Here is a 10,862-nt window from a genome sequence, read left to right as displayed (position 1 = left end):
CTCAACTTGATTAGGAGCATCTGACTGTCCTTAGAAAACTGACTTTGTACTAAATATATGGCAGCACTGTGTTAACCAAGAGTGCACCTCGGAAAAGGGCACTGCCAGAAAAATCTCTTTCCCAGTATTTCCTAGGAGTCAGTTTGACCACATCTGGAACAAGATCACTGCACTGCAGACTGCTTGGTTTGTGTGACTTGGCTGGAGCTGCGCTTGGGGGACACTTGAGCTTTGATTTGCTCACTGGTCCAGACTGAGGTCTGGTAGAAGAAGTTGCTTTCTCCATCCTATATTTAAACAAGCCTTAGTGGGTTGCTCTAAAGAATGGGGATATTGGCTTCAGCTTCAAGTTAATGAAACCATAGCAACATGCTGTGGGATGCAGCAGCTGACAGGCTATATATCAAGAATTGTTCAGTCTCTGTGAAAAGTGGGAATGAACCTCCAATACCTGATTTTAAAGAACTCCTACAAGTTTGGCTAAGACTCTGCATTTAACAGTCAGGGGTCTAGGACATAAAATAAGCTATTTAGGTTCCATCTAGCAGAAGCTAGATGTGCTTGCTTTAATGTAACTACAAGAAACTGTATATTCACAGAGGGACTAAGAATAATCTGAAACCAGAAACCAGTTGTCTATAAGCATAGACAAAATCACAAGAAAGACATGCTGATCATTGGCTAGAAAAAGCCATGAAAAAAGTTGGTGGCTCAAGGAGCAGGCATGTTATTCTCTATAATGGGAGGAAAGTATTTTTTTTTTGCTCTGATTTGACCTCAAATCGTATTGTTCATTCTGTTATCAGAACTAGTGGCCTATAAACCCAGGACACTGTCTTTTAAATGATGCCCGTATCATTTATCACAGTTTTTCTCCCTAGTTCATCTCTTGACATTGCGAAACACTTCAGTAAAACCTAAATTGCTGAGGTTAACTTTTGTGGTGTGTTTGTGGGATTTTTGAGTGCTACCCTGAAGAAGCCATTTGCAATGCCCCAAACACTGATGCTCTACAAAACCAAATTACAAGCAGTGTTTATTCCTAAGCATTATTCACTTGCAGTGTTTCTGGTTTATAGGAAGTCTTAGCTCAAGTTTATCCCAACTCAGAATAAAAACATGGCTTCCAGTAATCTGCAAATCAGAAATTTTCACATACCCCCTTGGAAATGACAGTTTCTGATTGAAATCACCTGTTTGCTTGTTACACAAGGAAGTGTTGAGCAAGGCAGAACAGCTGATTAGAACTTGGAAGCTTTGAGTTTTCCTCTCAGAGCTGCTGCTCTGAGAGGAGTGTTGGAAGCACTAAAAGTCTGTGCTTCACCTTGAGTTCTTCAGGTTCCAGCTTACATTGGAAAAGAAGCCTAAAAGCCCTTACTGTCTGTAGTCCTGGTTACTGCACTAGTTTACTAGTCAGGCTAAACTAGAAATCAGAGTAGATAGGGCTTGAATTAATTTGGTTTCTTTTTAATTTTTGACCAGATCTACCAGTGAGGTCCTACCTGCTGCGTGGTCCTCTAGCAACTAATGAAACAGAAGTGTTGTGTGTACATAGAGGTATTATAACAGGATGTGTTGTGCTGTCCAAAAAGGTAACAAAAATCTGCTGTGGTTTTTTTTTCCCTTGCCAAATTCAGAGATATCAGCCATTTGAGGCTCCTTTTTAAAATCAGTTCTGTATTGCAGCTCTGCTTGTGCTTTCTATGTCCCGTATGTGTTTTACCTTGAGAAGGTGCTTGGGTTTCTTAGTCCTGAGACTGGGTTGAAATTTAGCACAGACAAGTGCACTGGCAATTAGGGAAGAATTAAATACAGCAATGCCCCTGACTTGGGGTGTATGTTTATATTGGGGATCTGTGGTCCTGTTCTACTCTCTGGTTTTGGTGTGTGGGTTGGGAGTGAGGAAGGTAAGGACACTGATGCATAAATATAAGGGTTTCTTTGTATTGCAGCTCATAGCAAGCTCATGTGCTTGCAGAGTCTAGTGTGACAAAATTAAACCAATTTGTTTCTCAGTAAGAGAAGCTAATAGAAAATGTGCCAATAAGCATTTTTTCCTGAGTATCGATTGTGATTGTATATGTCTGCTCAAGGAATGTGGGTATGGTGACCGGTCATGGGTGCGGTGTCTGGTCACATAGGCACACAGCTTTGAGGAGACGCCTGCCCTTCTTCCTCTAACAAAGGGGCTATTTAAAAAAGAATGAGAAAAGGATGAGAGACATTCAAATGCTATCTAGAGGGAGGGAATGCTAAGTCTCCTTGCTGGAGAAGATCAGACGGTCACAAGGACATGAATCACCTACAAACCTGCAAGACCACCACATTCCAGGCAAAGGACTGGTAAGCTAATTAACATACGAAGCGGGAGTAAGCGGGTTTAGGTAACGAGTATGTATAGGCGTTAATTGAATATTCATTTGTTTTATTGTATAAATGTGAGATGGTTCGTCACTTCGGGCACGCACGCTTGTGGAGGAGCGATCCCCCGTGCATCTGCGCGCAAGAAACATACCTACTTTATAACTTTCGAGTTATAGAGTCTAATTCCGTACGCCAATGTAAAATTGCAAGTGTGTTTCCATGAAAAGCTATCATACTCCACCTGACTATGAATACAACATCAGGGTAAGTCGGCTGGTGGCATTGGGTGGAATAAAAAAGCTGTTTCTCGAGAGGAACTTATCTTGAGGCTTTTGTCACTTTTTATAAAATGACATTGTCTGTGTTGCATCCTCTGTTTTAGCTGACATTTCCTGTTTTCAATTTTGCTGATGGACTTCAGTAGTATTTTTGTCCTACAGGGATCAATTAAGGAGTTCACCCTCTGTGTTGTAAGTAAATGGCCTCATGCGGTGGGAGTTTAAGTCACTATTAGTTGTAGCAGGAAAATGATGAGGGTTATACATCAGCTGTCTAGCTCTGTCCATATGACTGAATTAGAGGAAAGTTGATGACTTTGTGTTACAGGAATTTTGAGAACTTTATTTGGACAAGTGACCTGTTTTGCTGGGATACCTTGCATCTGACAACTGCATGCAGAGCAAGCAAGTAGGAGCTACCACCTGTGGTTGGTTTGGGTTTACAGGCCAGCACTTCTGTCCCCATTTACACATACTTGCAATTCCTTCTTGGCCGTTGCAAGGGATGGGCAGTTACTGTGCACCGTGAAGGTGTCTTCCCAAAGGAATAAAAAAAATTTATCTAAATCACCAAAATAATTGGAAATAACAAATTCCTCTGTATATCATCTATTGCCTTTTCAGACCGAGGGATGCAGCTTGAAGACTCCATGAACATTTGAAGAATCGCTAGATCCACCCTCAATCCAAACATCTCTGGGTGGTTCTACTGTGCTTGGAGGGAAGGAACCAATTCCAGGAGCACACTCCCCAGACTGTTATGCAACCCAAGCATGCAGGCATTCAAAGCATTTCCCATAGGTGAGCTTGATGGTTTCAGCTCCCTAAAGAGACCAGACTTTTTGCCTCCACTTTGATGAACTCTGGCTGCCTTCTCTACATGTCAGGGAGGGCAATAGGAGTGGCTTCTGATCTCTCCTGTGAGGCACTGTGGGATGCCATAGTGCATGGCACTATAGAGGTCCCACAAGAAGGACGCTTGCAGCAAACAGTGGCAAGGGAGAGCTGGCAAATGTAATTTGCCTAGAGTTTCAGTCTGCAAGACGTGAAGAACCTTATGAGCTGTGCTTTATGTGGGTAAGGCTAAGCTGTTTAACCATGCTTTGTGGGGCTTGTTTTTAGCTGTAGCAGACGCTGTTAGAAATATTTAGACAGATCGTCAAAGCATCACCAGTCAGCTCAGTGGGCCTCATTTTTATTAATATGGTATTTGATACTAATAAAAATCAATACACGAGGGCATTTACAGCAGAGAACACAGTTATGACAGTAGAAAGGCAGGATATTGCAGTTTGTCAGCCTCATATGTACAATGCCATTGATTTGAAGATATATACTGTAATTTTGCTTCCTAGTTGGCCATTTCTCTTCTTAGAATGGAGAATGGATGAAAGGGTTTCCTGGAGAGCTGGGGGCTAGGAGTGAGTCAGGAACTGGAGGAAGTATGGCCAGTTTAATGGACCACTGAGGTAGCAATGGTGGTGCTAGTGTTAAGACACCAAAATAAAGCATTCTGGAGATTTGTCTGTGAAAGGTCTGAGTATATCTGGTGAGAAAGCTTTTTTCTTGGTTTCAGTGGAAACCCAGGTGCTGAGGAAAAAGCGAAAGAATAAGAAAAGACATGAAAGAACTTGTAACCAAGATTGCTTGTGTTGGACTTTGGATGAACAGCAAGATCCAGTTCCCATTGCTGTTGGGAATCTTTTAACAGGAAGAAGATGAATACGTGAAGAAGGAAACATACAAAGCTCCAAGATGGAGGTATGTGGGAATTCTTGGCATAGCCAAGAAATGTGAAATTGGTCTTAGTATATCTATTTAATAAATCCTCTATTAGAGTTCTTGCTGCTCCTCAGAAAATTCTGCCTCTTTCAAACTGTATCTTGTATGCAGGAAAGCACAGTGTTTACAGCTCTGTGAAGACTTATCCTGGGTTTCCTGCAGACTTGTAAATCAGCTGGTTTTTTCCTTCAGTCTTAATCTTAACGCTTGTAAGAAAAAGTGTTTGGAAGCATGAAGTTGGGCTGAATTGTCATCCCATTCCTTCAAATCATGGTCACAGCAGCTGGTTCTGATGCTTATTACTAGTTAACCATGGTATCCTAACTGCTGAATTTGTCTTGTTATCTCTATAGACAGGCTGCTCTGTTACCAGGCACTGTTAGATTGAAGAAGGGAAGGGTCTGGCAAAATAATTTGAACAGTTGTGTTTGTTTAAATATTTAGATCTAACCACCAATTTCTTGTGATTGTGTTTTTATTTCCTGTCTATAAAATGTGACAAACACTTTCTTCTTCCCATCAAATATAAAATTATTTGCTTTTTAGGATAGTGACTTTTCAGCCGTAAGGCTCAGAGGACCCCTTGTTGACCCTTAAGCACGCCAGTGCTGTCACCAATAAAATGATCTTAAATCTTCAGCCACTGGCTCATTATTCAAGAAAAGCAGCATGGTCAGAGTTAACACTTGCAGGGACCATATCCTAAATGAGCTCTTGGTGTAAAGCAAAGCACTATTTCATGCTATTCTTGACATCAACTAAATACTATTATGGTGTTTCGGGGTCATTTTTTTGCAGCCTGTCTTATTTTGAAGAGTGGGAAGAAGAATGTTTTCTCTGTTGTTGTGTATTTCTTCATGGAGTACTCTGTTGCCTTAGCAAGTTAAAAAAACACACAACCACCCACCCTGGAAGTGTTCAAGGCCAGGTTGGAAAGGGCTTTGAGCAACCTGGTCTAGTGGATGGTGTCCTTGCCTGTGGCAGGGGGGTTGGAACTAGATGGTCTTTAAGGTTCTTTCCAACCCAAACCATTCTGTGATCTGGCTTAAGTGTACTGTTCTGCAAATGCAATTTCTACTGGCATGAATTAACAGGCTTCCAAAAAACAACTATTACATGGAATATACAGTTCTGTTTTGACATCGCATATATCTAGCATTATATATTTATCTAAAAGATAACTGACAAAATGAAAGTAGCTCAATACCATCTCCAGCTGAAAAAACAGATTTTATACAGCATAGCCCTTGGGAAGGTTGTGTTTGTGTCTTTTGGATCAAATTACTTTTCAAAGTTGGAGACCACTTTGGAATTTTGGATCCTTTTTGTTGAGTTTAAAATATGATCAAAAGGGCAAACTTGGCATGTATCTACTGGTTCAGAATTTATTGGTAGGAGTTCTTTGAAGGATCAGTTCAGTATAATTTTTGGAAAATAATCAATTTTAATAAAGTATTATACAATGAGAATATACATGGCTGATTCTGTACTAGACCTCTATGTGTCCCCAGAGATGAGTTTCTAGGCAATTGGCTGTATGCTAAAGCAACTGCATGGAGAGGAAATTGGGTAAATGTTAGCTAACATGATGCCTGTCTGAGGGAGGTCTGAGTCAGGTTTGCTGGGATGTGGAATATCTTCACTATAAATACCAACAGTCACTGCAAAGTTGGTTAGGCATGCTGGCAGGAACTGCACGGTTAGGTGTGTACTGCTGACCACAAAATTCCTCAGAAAATCAAAGCAACAGCCATAGAATGGAAAACTATTAGATGAGTGTGCTGTAGAAGACACAAGGGTATAAACTTAGTGTCTAGTCCTTCCCTTTGTTCCTCATTTAATCTTCCCTTAGGTTGAGTACCTAAGTTCAGTTTAAGTTGTGAGTTCTAAATCTGTCAAAACTACTTGAATATTTGATCAGTAAATATAGGTCACCTGGAAGACAGAGAAGATGATCTCTCACTTGCCCATCGTAAACATACTGCATAATACTGTAATGCAGTTTGTGGTATTTGAGGTTGACCTTTCTCTTCTGGCAGTGCAGAGTATTTTCCAAAATAGGCACAAGTCAGTAAGTTCCAACTCGAGAGCTCTCTGAGCTGTGAATCCATTCCTAGCAAGCATCTAGCTTTAAGTTGTCTTGAGATGCAACTCCTTATTCTTTCCAGATAAGGAGTGGTGTTGTTCTCTTGTAGGGAATTAAAATGTCCTGGAAAAATTACATTTTTAACTATCTTTATTTTTTTAGAGTTCTGAAGTTTATTGCTAAGTTGATAAATTGTGTTTTTCATTCCTCCCCGTTCTTTATATCATTTTTTCCCCACAGACATTCAGGTTTTATTTTAATCATTATTTGCCTAAAACCTATCTAGCTATGACACTGGAAATACTAAATATAACTGATTACTTCACACTGCCAGACTCTGCAATACTTCTTTCTCCTGTCCTAGTTAAGATTAAAACATGCAGCACAGTGGCAACAGGGAACATCTTGCATGTTTGAGAATTACAGGATGGCATTTTGGTACACTGGCTTGCAGCAGGACCAGGAGTTAACTTTGCTGGAATACCTGACAACCAGTGGGGTCAGAGATCCCCTTAGTAGCGATCTCTCTGTTTCTGATGAAGGTTCTAATGTTTGTCTGCTGCACCTGCAGAAAAGTCAGTGGTGTGCCCAGATAGGCAGTAGTTTGATGCTTCCTACCACACAGAAGACCTGTGCACAGACTACTTCCATGAGACAACATACAAGGAGAAAGAAGATGGTTTTCATTTTTTATTCACCTTTTAAAAGCATCCACTACCTTTTGGCTTAAGGGAGTTGTACATATGATGACTTTCAGAAAACAAGTAAAGCTTTGTTGTCAGAAGAGGAAAGCAAAGGACAGGAGATAAGAGAACTTTCCTGTTAGCCAATTTCAGTCTATTCCTGACTATTCCCTGCATGTATTTAGTCTTTGTTCCTGTATTTTTTTTTTCCCCAGGGGGACAGCATGATGTAAATACCAATCTGAATACATGATTCACAGCCTAATGTTCTTGCAAATCTAGTGTCCCTTAACCGCTGCAATTTAATTGGAGTTTTGATCCAGGGCTGGAGACTATGGCTGATCTAAAAAAAAAATATAATCCTTTCTTTTGATGGCTGGTGGGTAGTGTTAAATGATGGCAAGGGTACTCACCTGTGTGTCAAAAAAAGAAAATAATATCAGCTTGGTTCATATGATCTATGTTTGTTGTATAAACTCTGAAGTCCGCTTATTGTTAGAGAAGTGATGGGTGTAGCAATCAAAGAGGCTCTGTTAATTAAACAGTTTTCTCCCAAAAATGCATGGAATGATCAAACAAATATGAGCAAGTTTGAAGGTACAGGACCACTTTACTGTTTACAGCAAATATTTTGTGGTAGCAGAGAGAAGCTTCTACAGTGGTACTAAATTTTGTTGCCAGTGTGATGACATGAGTAAACTGGCCATAACAAGCAAAACCTCAGTAAGCAACATGGCCTGTGAGCTTGTGTTGGTGTCACTGTCATTCACATTATGCAATGGACAGTGTAGAAAACTACCTAGGGTCAGCAGAACCTGAAGACGGGTTCCTCATGTGGCCCTATTTGCTGCTTTTTTGTCACTAACTTGTTTGTTCTGGTAACATGATGTGTTTCCAGGGCACAAAAAGAAGGTTCTCTGCTACTTCCTGGAAAACTGATAGCCCATACTATTAACTTTCTAGTGTTTGATTCCTTCTTTTATACACAGAAAACTGTTAATTCATTTGCATTCTGACACAAAACTATGTGTTCCTGCAGGCAGTTGAGAGAATAATCTGTAAGTATTGTGGTTTTGGCTAGTATACTAGGAATGCTGGCTCAGGCCAGGCTGCCTAGGGGCATTCCTGGGACTGCAGAGCAGTCCCAAGGGCATATTGAGAGCAGTTGTAACAAAAGGCAAAGGGCAGTAGCTAGAGAGCTGGAAGTGTCTCCCCTCCATGGATTTTAAGGTAGCGCCAGTGTGGAGAATAAGAGACTCCAGTTTCTTGTGAGCGATTTTTGTTTTGGAGGAAGTAGCATGTGTGTGTTGAAGTGAGCTTTCTTTATGGAAATGGATGGAGAAAGGCTTTTACAGAAGATTTCAGGATGTATCACTGCAAACTCAGAGTAGCTCACTGAGTAAGTGATCAACAGATTTTTTAAGGTCTTCTTGGAAGACTTTCAGTGATCTGCATGTACTGCCTGAAAGGAGCTAAAAACCAGTCTGTCAGCAGTACACATCTGCACTACCCTTCTGCAGGCCCAATGTGAAGAAGGTTATCTAAGGTTAGTTGGTAGTGGCATGAGTTAAGAAAGATCTTGAATTACCCAAATTCATAATGTGAATGAAAAACATACTACAGAAGTAGCTTCAGTGGTAATTTGTTCTTGCTTTTCCTTCTGATTTCTTTTACCTTTAAGCTTCCCCTCATGAACCATATCCCAAGAAGGCAGCTGGAAAGGAATAAGGAAATGTAGAAATAAAGGCTAAGCACTGAATGCTGAATAGCATTGCCTCCCTGATAGCTATGCTTGCTTAGCATAGTCCGACATTTGGGAGGGTGCTGGTTTCTTTGTAAGTTTTTGGGTTTTTCTGTTTTACTAACATAACATTGTACATAATACATAACATTATTCATGTACTGCAGTTTAAGGAAACTCTGGTAGAGTGATGACTCTATGAGCTAGTTTGGTCTTTTTTCCTATGTAACACTTTCCAGGAAAATGCTGAATTATTTTAGAAAAACTTATACCACTTGTGGATTTTTTTATGCGCCCCCCCCCTTTCCCTTTTCAAAGAGAAATGGTAGCTGGGACTATTGGGAACACTTTTTGCAGCTCGTTATTGATATTCAAAAGCTTCTATTCTCAGAAATGATGCTTCCAAACTTGTCATGCAGCATGAATTCCAACTTGCTGGTGAGCATAAAATTGCCTGATTTCCCTGTAACAGAGAAGACCTTCTGTTTAGTGGTTTCTGCTGTTACTAGGCTTTCAGGTATTTTTCACAGATTGTGGAGAGACTCTACAGAGCTCTAAACCACCAGTTTTCTTTTTCATTCAAGGATCAAATGCATGTCCTCTGGGGCAGTTTTATGTGGAGAAGGAAACTGAGGGGGAGAGGAGGGGGAATATCAGCTGAAAATATTGCAGTGAGTTAAACCTCCAAAATTATACCAAGACTTAAGTAATCTACTGTCAATTTTAAATGATAAATGCCATTATTTTTCCAATGCAACTGATCAGGTGGTAAAGCATTGTCTTGTTAAGTTTGCTAGCAACTGCAGAATAATATCACAGTATAAAAGCACAAATCAGTGGTTGGCACAACAAAATTGATTTGCAAATTGTGTAGCTCTGTTGAAAAGCTATATGAGGAATCCTTTTTTTCCTTTTTTTTTTTCTTCTCCCCAGTTCTGCAGAACATTTTTCTATTTCTGCAATGTGGCTTAAGTTCTTAGGGTTTGGTATTTAAAGGACTGATGGTGCATGCAAAAATCTGAGCACAGAAATGTTGCTGTTGGAAGGATATTGTAGTTGAAACTGGAGAGACACTGAACTAAAGAGCTACGGCAGACTAGGAAGGAACAAAAGTACTGAACCTTGGATTTGTTAATGTAGTTTCCACTCCATGAAAACAGAGCTGCCCCAGAAACTTAACTACTGTTCTGAACAGACTTCACAATGAATCCCTACAGCTTTAAGCTGGCCTGCATGAAAAGCCCGGTATTTTATGGGACATCTCTTATTCATGTGCTAAATGAATGACTTAGCTGTTCAGTAGCTTGAACTCTGCAGAAAACCACTAAGAAATATTGTTACCAAACACACTCTCTTCTTAGTGTGGATTTCCACCTGAAAAAGCCTTATGTTTGATCTTAACTCGCTATATTAGGTTCAAGTGTGTTGTCTGAAGACTGTACTTAAAATAGTAGAAATTGGGGGGAGGGGCGGCAAGAAATCATGGATGTATTTGAGACTTTGCCATTGAAATTACAGGTCAGGGTAAGACATATTTTGTACTTGTGACCCAGACAAAGAAATGACATACCTTGTACAGACATCTGAAAAGGCTCTTTAATGAGTATGTAAACAGCAGGTAGACAGTGATATATCTGAAATCTTTCAGCTGATAGTATTTCCATGATAGGGCTTGTTGGAGGCATGATTTTGCAATAACTCATCTGACTGGGCCGGCGTTTCTAGGTAGAGGCCTTCTGGAAATTGTTGTCTGGGTCCAGAGGCTATCACAGTGGAAAACTTTACCTCTGGGGGACTTGTTGTTGCCATGCTGATAATAAGTGGCCTGAGGGAAAGGTTCAGGGTTGAATGAGAATTGGAAAATGAAATTGCTTCCTTCAAAGTTGAGCTGGGAGTCAGGCTTGGAAGACATTCAGAGAAGAAGGCTT

General features: G+C 40.3%; 1 protein-coding gene across 1 annotated transcript in view; it reads left to right on the top strand.

Annotated features, from left to right (window-relative positions):
* Positions 1-1,507: 1,507 nt before the first annotated feature.
* Positions 1,508-10,862, top strand: part of SORBS1 (sorbin and SH3 domain containing 1) — a 222,133-nt gene continuing 212,778 nt past the window's right edge. The window contains exons 1-4 of the mRNA XM_055719727.1: positions 1,508-2,628; positions 2,747-2,834; positions 3,267-3,443; positions 4,219-4,403. The gene's annotated coding sequence lies outside the window, so the exon portion shown is untranslated. The remainder of the gene's footprint in view (positions 2,629-2,746; positions 2,835-3,266; positions 3,444-4,218; positions 4,404-10,862) is intronic.

This window comes from Falco cherrug, chromosome 9 (genome assembly GCF_023634085.1).
Source record: "Falco cherrug isolate bFalChe1 chromosome 9, bFalChe1.pri, whole genome shotgun sequence".
Classification (NCBI taxonomy): domain Eukaryota; kingdom Metazoa; phylum Chordata; class Aves; order Falconiformes; family Falconidae; genus Falco; species Falco cherrug.
The sequence above is the reverse complement of the archived record's forward strand: the minus strand, read 5'-3'. Positions and strand labels throughout refer to the sequence as shown.